Below are 9,832 nucleotides of genomic sequence, written 5' to 3' on the forward strand. Positions count from 1 at the left end.
GCGCCCTCTAGCGACATGGAAGATCAAATACACATCATTATAAACTGTATTTGATTTAATACAGGGGTGTCAAACTCAAATACAGAGTGGGCCAAAATTTTAAACTGAACAAACCCGCGGGCCAAGGGTGAACAAATTAACCTTTTAATAGGGACCCAAACAAGTTCTGCATTGAATATTGAACAAGCAATATTACTTTATAGTGACATGCAAAATTAAGTTTCAAATGATAATAATAATAATTTAATAATATCAATGGCATATCAAATAAAATTTAAATAAAACTTAAATGCGTTTTCTTCCATGTGCAACCTTCTGAGGTATATATCAAAATAAACTTTTTCCACAGGCGAATAATACATTTGAAAATAAAATAACAATAATGAATTAATCAAACATGCAAGCCTTGAAGTAGCAAGAGAAAGTGCATGAATAAAATGTTAATTATTGCTCAGTTTGCTAGACTTATTTGCTTTAACACTGAATATGGAACAAGCAATGCCTATATGACAAATCAATATATGCAAAATCAACTTTCAAAAAACAAACAAAAAAACATCAATGGTATATGAAATAAAAATAAAATAAAATAAATGAATGCCTCTTTTCTAATTGCAGCCTTCTGAGGTAAATATCAACATTAAGTTTTTCCACAGGCTAATAAATTTGAAAATAAAATAATGGGGTAGGTGGGGTTGGGGGTGGGGTTTAGTGCTAGCAGGGGGTGTATATTGTAGCGTCCCGGAAGAGTTAGTGCTGCAAGGGGTTCTGGGTATATGTTCTGTTGTGTTACGGTGCGGTTGTTCTCCCAAAATGTGTTTGTCATTCTTGTTTGGTGTGGGTTGACAGTGTGGCGCATATTTGTAACAGTGTTAAAGTTGTTTATACGATCACCCTTAGTGGGACCTGTATGGCTGTTGACCAAGTATGCAATGCATTCACTTATGTGTGTTTAGATACCGCTTATAGTATGTGGTTTGGCCGGCACGCTGTTTGCATGAAGGAAAAGTGGGCGTGACGACAGGTTGTAGAGGATGCCAAAGGCAGGGCCTTTAAGGCACGCCCCTAACATTGTTGTCCGTGTGGAAATCGGAAGAAGTTCGGGAGAATGGTTGCCCTGGGAGATTTTCGTGAGGGGCACTGAACTTTTGGAGTCTCCTGGGAAAATCGGGAGGGTTGGCAAGTATGAGTATTGGCAATGAATGCGGTATAATACCGGCGGGCCAGCTCTAATGTTAATTTGATATTGCGTCAAGGGCCAAATTAAATTACACGGCGGGCCAAATTTGGCCCGCGGGCCAGAGTTTGACACCTATGATTTAATACATTATTCAAGTGTTTTTCAACCATTGTGCCGCGGCACTCTAGTGTGCCGTGAGATACAGTCTGGTGTGCCGTGGGAGATTATGTAATTTCACCTAATTGGATTCCACACCAGTAATTTTAATTCGCAATTGGCCCTGCGATGAGGTGGCGACTTGTCCAGGGTGTACCCCGCCTTCCGCCCGATTGTAGCTGAGATAGGCGCCAGCGCCCCCCGTGACCCCGAAAGGGAATAAGCGGTAGAAAATGGATGGATGGATGGATGTGCCGTTGTTGAGTGTCTGTACAGCGCAGGTAGCTAATTGCTTTATAGATGTCAGGAACAGGTCGTGCGAGACGACGATAATTTGTCGTGATAGAAACACGCAGACGACAGCGGGAGGCAGCGTGCAGGTAAAAAGGCATTGACGCTAAGAAAAGGCATTTGTTCTTAGGCATGGCTATGCATAACCAAATTAAAACTGAACTGGCTACAGAGTAAACAAAAAAACAGAATGCTGGACTGCAGCAAAGACTTACTGTGTGTGGAGCAGCAGACGGCGTCCATAAAGTACATCCGTACATGACATGACAATCAACAATGTCCCCACAAAGAAGGAAAGATAAAGAAGTGTCCGCACAACTTAGATGGTCTCAATTGCAAAAACAAAACAGGGCCGGGGAATAGCGCTCAAGGAAGACATGAAACCGTTACAGGAAAATACCAACAAAACAGGAAAAAAACACCAAAATAGGAGCGCAAGACAAGGACTAAGACAGCAAAAAAGTGCAAATAAATCAGGGTGTGATGTGACAGGTGGTGCAATACACCTACTTAGAAACAAGAGCTATAGTGATGCATGCTTGCTCATATTCAACAATTGCCAGAACAACTTTGTTTGTCAATATCGGCTGCTGAGTTTCGGTTTTTAATAATTTCTGCTGGTGGTGTGCCTTGGGATTTTTTCAATGAAAACAATGTGCCTTGGCTCAAAAAAAGGTTGAAAAACACTGTATTAATCAATAAAACAAACATAATGAGTTGTTTCCAGCACCGTAAGGCTCACGAGGCTGAAGTTAGCTTCTAATTTAAATGGTGGGTGGTACTGATAGTCGACACCAATCAGTAGAGGCTGGAGCCTATCCCAGCTGAACTGACTGGACAAGTCGCCATCTTATCGCAGGGCCTAGTGTCACATGTCATTTCATTAGATTAGATTAGATTAGATTAGTTTATTTCAAAGGGGACAATGAATTTCATTAAACACATAAAAAAGCCAGAATTAGCCAAAAGGCCAGGCAAGGCAACTTTATTTATATAGCACATTTACAACAATTTTAAATTGGACCAAATTACTTTACAGGTTAAAAAGAATAGAGCAAAAAAACAAAAAAAAAAACAAACAAAGAACATAAACACTTAATGAGCTAAACGAGATATGCCATAAAAACAGTCTAACAAAAAGTTTAAAAAAAAAAGAAAAAGCAAAATAAAAAAATAATAAAAGTGCGACAAAAAAAAAAAAAAAACTAAAGCGAAAGGGGCGGGGATGGGAGGGGACTAGGAATGGCCTAGTGCTAATTTGTCCCGCGGCCCGAAGAAGGGGGGTTCTTTTTTTTTTTTTGTATTGAAAAAGGGAGGTTTTTGTCATTAAAAGGGAGATTTTTTGGGTTGGTGCACTAATTGTAAGTGTATCTTGTGTGTTTTATGTTGATTTAATAAAAATAAAAAATACAACAATTTTAAAATATATATTTTTTTTAAATTTATAACAAATTCTTCTGAGGCCCAGTACCAATCGGTGGTTGGGGGACCACGGGCCTAGTGGGCAGACTCAGCTCAGGTCAAAGGCCAGTGAGAGGAGGTAGGTCTTAAGAAGGACTTTGAAGAGGGTTAGTATTCATCTAGTCCCCTGGCCATGATTTAAAAAGGCAGTAAAATTGCAATTTAAAAGAAAAATAAAAGAAAGAGAGAGAAAAATAAGATAAAAGCAAACAATACATTTACAAAATGATAAACAATAAATAAAACACGTCACAGCATAACATTTATCCCAGCATCAAAACAGGCTCATCGTTTAGTGCTGGCAGCTGTGAGCGTTGATAAGCCACATTTTCAAATTTTTTTGTGATATTTAATTTACCTTTCATGCCTCCTGCTTGCTGTGATACATTAACACATTTATTTACTCAACATATTTGAATGCCCACTGAATTATGGAGATATTTTTAGTTATTTGGGTTTATTATATATGTAAATATGGTGGAAGCCTTGTTGCTTAGCTTCAAAAGCAAATATGACCAGAAGATTAATTATTAGTTAATTAATAACGCAAAGATAGGTCATATTATTTGAACCCTGTAATAAATACCATTCAAATGTTTTAGTACTTCCACGACAAACACACACACTGAAAAGCAGGAAGCAGGAAATTTTTCCTTTGTGAGTAATATCTATTTATGTATTATATTGACTCTATAAGGGTTTTATGTTTTTAATATATACATATTTGTGGGACTACCTGCATGTTTACAACCTTCATCTGTTTTATTTGCTTGTCAGATTTATAGCTTTATAGATTTTATTGTAGCTGAGATAGGCGCCAGCGCCCCCCGCGACCCCAAAAGGGAATAAGCGGTAGAAAATGGATGTATGGATTTTATTGACTTGACACTCTTGACAATTCATGTTGACAATTTAGGTTGATTTATGTTTTCATCATCACAATTTCTGCAGAGCAAATATGGAAGTAGAATTGTCTCACATCAACTTATATATATAAATGTGATATTAATACATATGCATGTATTAATAAGTGTACAAATACAAATGTGATATACAAATAGATAAATAATTTGTATAAATAAACGCGTATTTGTAAATATATTTTTTTAGATTTGAATATAAATATGCTTGATTTTGTATTTGTATTAAATTTGCAAATGTGGATGGCTTTTTTGCTTTTGTGTCAATGAGACATTCCTCCCACAAACCAGATGCATAGATTTATTTGTATGTCACTTTTTATATTTTTTTAGATTTTTATATCTATACATTGTATTTGTACAAACCCCGTTTCCATATGAGTTGGGAAATTGTGTTAAATGTAAATATAAACGGAATACAATGATTTGCAAATCCTTTTCAACCCATATTCAGTTGAATGCACTACAAAGACAAAATATTTGATGTTCAAACTCATAAACTTTTTTTTTTTGTGCAAATAATTAACTTAGAATTTCTAAAGTAGTTGGGAAAGGGCATGTTCACCACTGTGTTACAACACCTTTTCTTTTAACAACACTCAAACGTTTGGGAACTGAGGAAACTAATTGTTGAAGCTTTGAAAGTGGAATTCTTTCCCATTTTTGTTTTATGTAGAGCTTCAGTTGTTCAACAGTCCGGGGACTCCCCTGTCGTATTTTACGCTTTATAATGCGCCACACATTTTTGTTTGGAGACAAGTCTGGACTGCAGGCGGGCCAGGAAAGTACCAGCACTCTTTTTTTAAGAAGCCACGCTGTTTTAACATTTACCTTGCTGAAATAAGCAAGGGCTTCCATGATTACGTTGCTTGGATGACAACATATGTTGCTCCAAAACCTGTATGGACCTTTCAGCATTAATGGTGCCTTCACAGATGTGTAAGTTACCCATGCCTTAGGCACTAATACACCCCCATACCATCACAGATGCTTGCTTTTGAACTTTGCGCCTATAACAATCCCATTGGTTATTTTCCTCTTTGATCTGGAGGACAGCACGTCCCCCATTTCCAAATATACAAACCCCGTTTCCATATGAGTTGGGAAATTGTGTGTTGATGCAAATATAAAAGGAAAACAATGATTTTCAAATCCTTTTCAACCCATATTCAGTTGAATATGCTACAAAGACAACATATTTGATGTTGAAACTGATAAACTTTTTTTTTTTTGCAAATAATCATTAACTTTAGAATTTGATGCCAGCAAGACGTGACAAAGAAGTTGGGAAAAGTGGCAATAAATACTGATAAAGTTGAGGAATGCTCATCAAACACTTAATTGGAACATCCCACAGGTGTGCAGGCTAATTGGGAACGGGTGGGTGCCATGATTGGGTATACAAGAAAGGATGGGGCGAGGTACACCCCTTTGTCCACAACTGCGTGAGCAAATAGTCAAACATTTTAAGAACAACGTTTCTAAAAATGCAATTGCAAGAAATTTAGGGATGTCAACATCTACGGTCCATAATATAATCAAAAGTTTCAGAGAATCTGGAGAAATCACTCCACGTAAGCGCCCTCAGACGGCACTGTATCAAAAACCGGCATCAATCTCTAAAGGATATCACCACATGGGCTCAGGAACACTTCAGAAAACCACTGTCACTAAATACAGTTTGTCGCTACATCTGTAAGTGCAAGTTAAAGCTCTACTATGCAAAGCGAAAGCCATTTATCAACAACATCCAGAAACACCGCCGGCTTCTTTGGGCCCGAGATCATTTAAGATGGACTGATGCAAAACAGAAAAGTGTTCTGTGGTCTGACGAGTCCACATTTCAAATTTTTGGGGGAAATATTCGACATCGTGTCATCCGGACCAAAGAGGAAGCAAACCATCCAGACTCTTATCGACGCAAAGTTCAAAAGCCAGCGTCTGTGATGGTATGGGGGTGCATTAGTGCCCAAGGCGTGGGTAACTTACACATCTGTGAAAGCACCATTAATGCTGAAAGGTACATACAGGTTTTGGAACAACATATGCTGCCATGTAAGCGCCGTCTTTTTCATGAACGCACCGGCTTATTTCAGCAAGACAATGCCAAGCCACATTCAGCACGTGTTACAACAGCGTGGCTTCGTAAAAAAAAAGAGTGCGGGTACTTTACTGGTTCGCCTGCAGTCCGGACTTGTCTCCCATCGAAAATGTGTGGCGCATTATGAAGCGTAAAATACGACAGCGGAGACCCCGGAATGTTGAACGACTAAATGGGAAAGAATTCCACTTTCAAAGCTTCCACAATTAGTTTTCTCAGTTCCCATACGTTTATTGAGTGTTGTTAAAGGCCTACTGAAATGAGATTTTCTTATTTAAACGGGGATAGCAGGTCCATTCTGTGTCATACTTGATCATTTCGCGATATTGCCATATTTTTGCTGAAAAGATTTAGTAGAGAACATCGACGATAAAGTTCGCAACTTTTGGTCGCTAATAAAAAAGCCTTGCCTTTACCGGAAGTAGCAGACAATGACGTCACCCGTGTGGGGGCTCCTCACATCCTCACATTGTTTATAATGGGAGCCTCCAACAAAAAGAGCTATTCGGACCGAGAAAACCACAATTTCCCCATTAATTTGAGCGAGGATGAAAGATTTGTGGCTGAGGATATTGATGGCAAAGGAATAGAAAAAATAAATATAAAAAAAAAAAAGTAAAAAAATAAAAAAGGTGATTGCATTGTGAGCGATTCAGATTTTTTTAGACACATTTACTAGGATAATTCTGGGAAATCCCTTATCTTTCTGTTGTGTTATTAGTGTTTTAGTGAGTTAAATAGTACCTGATAGTCGGAGGGGTGTGTCCACGGGTGTATTGACGCCAATGTCTGAGGGAAGTCACGGCAGCTGCATGTACGGCGCAAACTCCACAGATCTCCGGTAAGAGGCCATTTTTTACCACAATTTTCTCACCGAAACCTGCCGGTTAATTGACAAGTGGTCGGGATCCATGTTCGCTTGACCGCTCTGATCCATAGTAAAGCTTCACCTCCGGGAATTTCAAATAAGGAAACACTATGTGAATGTGAGTGTGAATGTTGTCTATCTGTGTTGGCCTTGCGATGAGGTGGCGACTTGTCCAGGGTGTACCCCGCCTTTCGCCCGATTGCAGCTGAGATAGGCGCCAGCAACCCCCGCCACCCCAAAAGGGAATAAGCGGTAGAAAATGGATGGATGTATGTTTGTGTGGCTAGACTAAAGCTTCCCACCTCCATCTTTCTACTTTGACTTTTCCATTATTAATTGCAAAAGATTCAGCAACATAAATGTCCAGAATACTGTTTAATTGCGTGATGAAAGGAGACGACTTTTAGCTGTGTAAGGTGCTGGGCTAAAATGTCCCCTCCAACTCGAGACGTCACGCACAAGCGTCATCATACGCGTCATCATTACGCGACGTTTTCAATAAGAAACTCCGCGGGAAATTTAAAATTGCAATTTAGTAAACTAAACCGGCCGTATTGGCATGTGTTGCAATGTTAATATTTCATCATTGATATATAAACTATCAGACTGCGTGGTCGGTAGTAGTGGGTTTCAGTAGGCCTTTAAAAGAAAAGGTAATGTAACACAGTGGTGAACATGCCCTTTCCCAACTACTTTGGCACGTGTTGCAGCAATGAAATTCTAAGTTAACTATTATTTCAAAAAAAAAAAAAAAAATTATGAGTTTGAACATCAAATATATTTTCTTTGTAGTGCATTCAACTGAATATGGGTTGAAAATGATTTGCAAATCATTGTATTTCTTTTATATTTACATGTAACACAATTTCCCAACTCATATGGAAACGAAGTTTGTCATTTGAAATGTGGACTCGTCAGACCACAGAACACCTTTCCACTTTGCATCAGTCCATCTTAGGTGAGCACGGGCCCAGCCAAGCCGGCAGCGTTTCAGGATATTGTTGATAAATGGGTTTGGCTTTGAATAGTAGAGTTTTAACTTGCACTTACAGATGTAGCGACCATCTGTAGTTACCGACAGTGGTTTTCTGAAGTGTTCCTGAGCCCATGTGATGATATCCTTTACACACTGATGTCGGTTTTTGATGCAGTACCGCCGGAGGGATCATAAGTCCGTAATATCATCGCTTAAGTGCAGTGATTTCTCCAGATTCTCTGAACTTTTGGATGATTTTACGGACCATAGATGGTAAAATCCCTAAATTCCATGCAATAGCTCGTTGAAAAATGTTGTTCTAAAACTGTTCGACGATTTGCTTACAAAGTGGTGACCCTCACCCCATCCTTGTTTGTGAATTATTTAACATTTCACGGAAGCTGCTTTTATACCCAATCATGGGACCCAACTGTTCCCAATTAGCCTGCACACCTGTGGGATGTTCCATATTAGTGTTTGATGAGCATTCCTCAACTTTATCAGTATTTATTGCCACCTTTCCCAACTTCTTTATCACGTGTTGCTGCCGTCAAATTCTAAAGTTAATGATTATTTGCAAAAAAAAAAATGTTTATCAGTTTGAACATTAAATATGTTGTCTTTGTAGCATATTCAACTGAATACGGGTTGAAAATTATTTGCAAATCATTGTATTCCATTTATATTTACATCTAACACAATTTCCCAACTCATATGGAAACGGGGTTTGTATATATTTTGCATCCATCCATCCAGTCATCCATTTTCTACCATTTATTCCCTTTGAGGTCACGGGGATCGCTGGTGGCTATATCAGCTACAATAGGGCGGAAGGCGGCGTACACCCTGGACAAGTCGCCACCTCATCGCAGTGTATACATTTTCAAAACTCAAAAATATATTTACAAATACGCGTTTATTTATGCAAATTATTTATTTGTATATCACATTTGTATATTTATTATTATATGCATATGTATTAATATCATATTGATATATATAAGTTGATATGAGACAATTCTACATCCATGAGCAAATGCCATTTTTACAAAGTAAATGGAATTATCAATTTGTCATTGAATTGACACATTATGTAACTTAACACAAATGTCACTAAAGCTGTCCAAAGTCCATAGTTTTAGTTATGCTAATCAAACAGAGACTTATATTCTTAACTTGTATGCACTTTTAGCGGCGTAAACTCACTGAAGCACCCGTTTCACACATTTACTCAAAGCTACAATTAATAAACATTAAATAATGTCACATCTGTGTGGTTTTTTGACATTATCAAAACAGAAGATACATTGGAGTTACAATATTAGTGCATCAATTTTTAATAAAATAATAGAGTTTATTATTTTAAAGCATTTCTTATGCTATTCTGTTTTATTTTAGTTTGAAAATAATGGAATAAGTAAAATTTGCATCAAAGCAATTTTAATGTTGGATACATTTTTTTAGGCTAATTTGACAGAACTTATTTAAAAATACAACAAATAGCATAACTACATGAACAATTTAAGCAATGTGTACAAACTCAACCATGCTTTTTGTATTATGTTATGTAATATTGATACACGACTTCATGCAATGTTTGCAAGTTGTTTGAAGGCTTTTTTTGTATTTGAAATGTTTCAGCATGGTAAGAGCAAACAAAATGTAATTTGTATGCCATCAGTGTCTTTGATTAGGACTTACGCGTTAACTATTTTCAAAATTGTGGACTTTAATTTTACTTCAAAGTGATCAAGAACATTTGTAATTAATAAAAAAATATTGTTTGGTTAATTGAGTTGTTTCCCTAGAAGGTTGCAGAAGTTGCAGGTGTTGGTGTCTACTGGAATGGATTTCAGTCTGAGGTCATCTCCTGTGCTCA

The sequence above is a fragment of the Nerophis ophidion genome, linkage group LG05, assembly GCF_033978795.1.
Source record: "Nerophis ophidion isolate RoL-2023_Sa linkage group LG05, RoL_Noph_v1.0, whole genome shotgun sequence".
Taxonomy (NCBI): domain Eukaryota; kingdom Metazoa; phylum Chordata; class Actinopteri; order Syngnathiformes; family Syngnathidae; genus Nerophis; species Nerophis ophidion.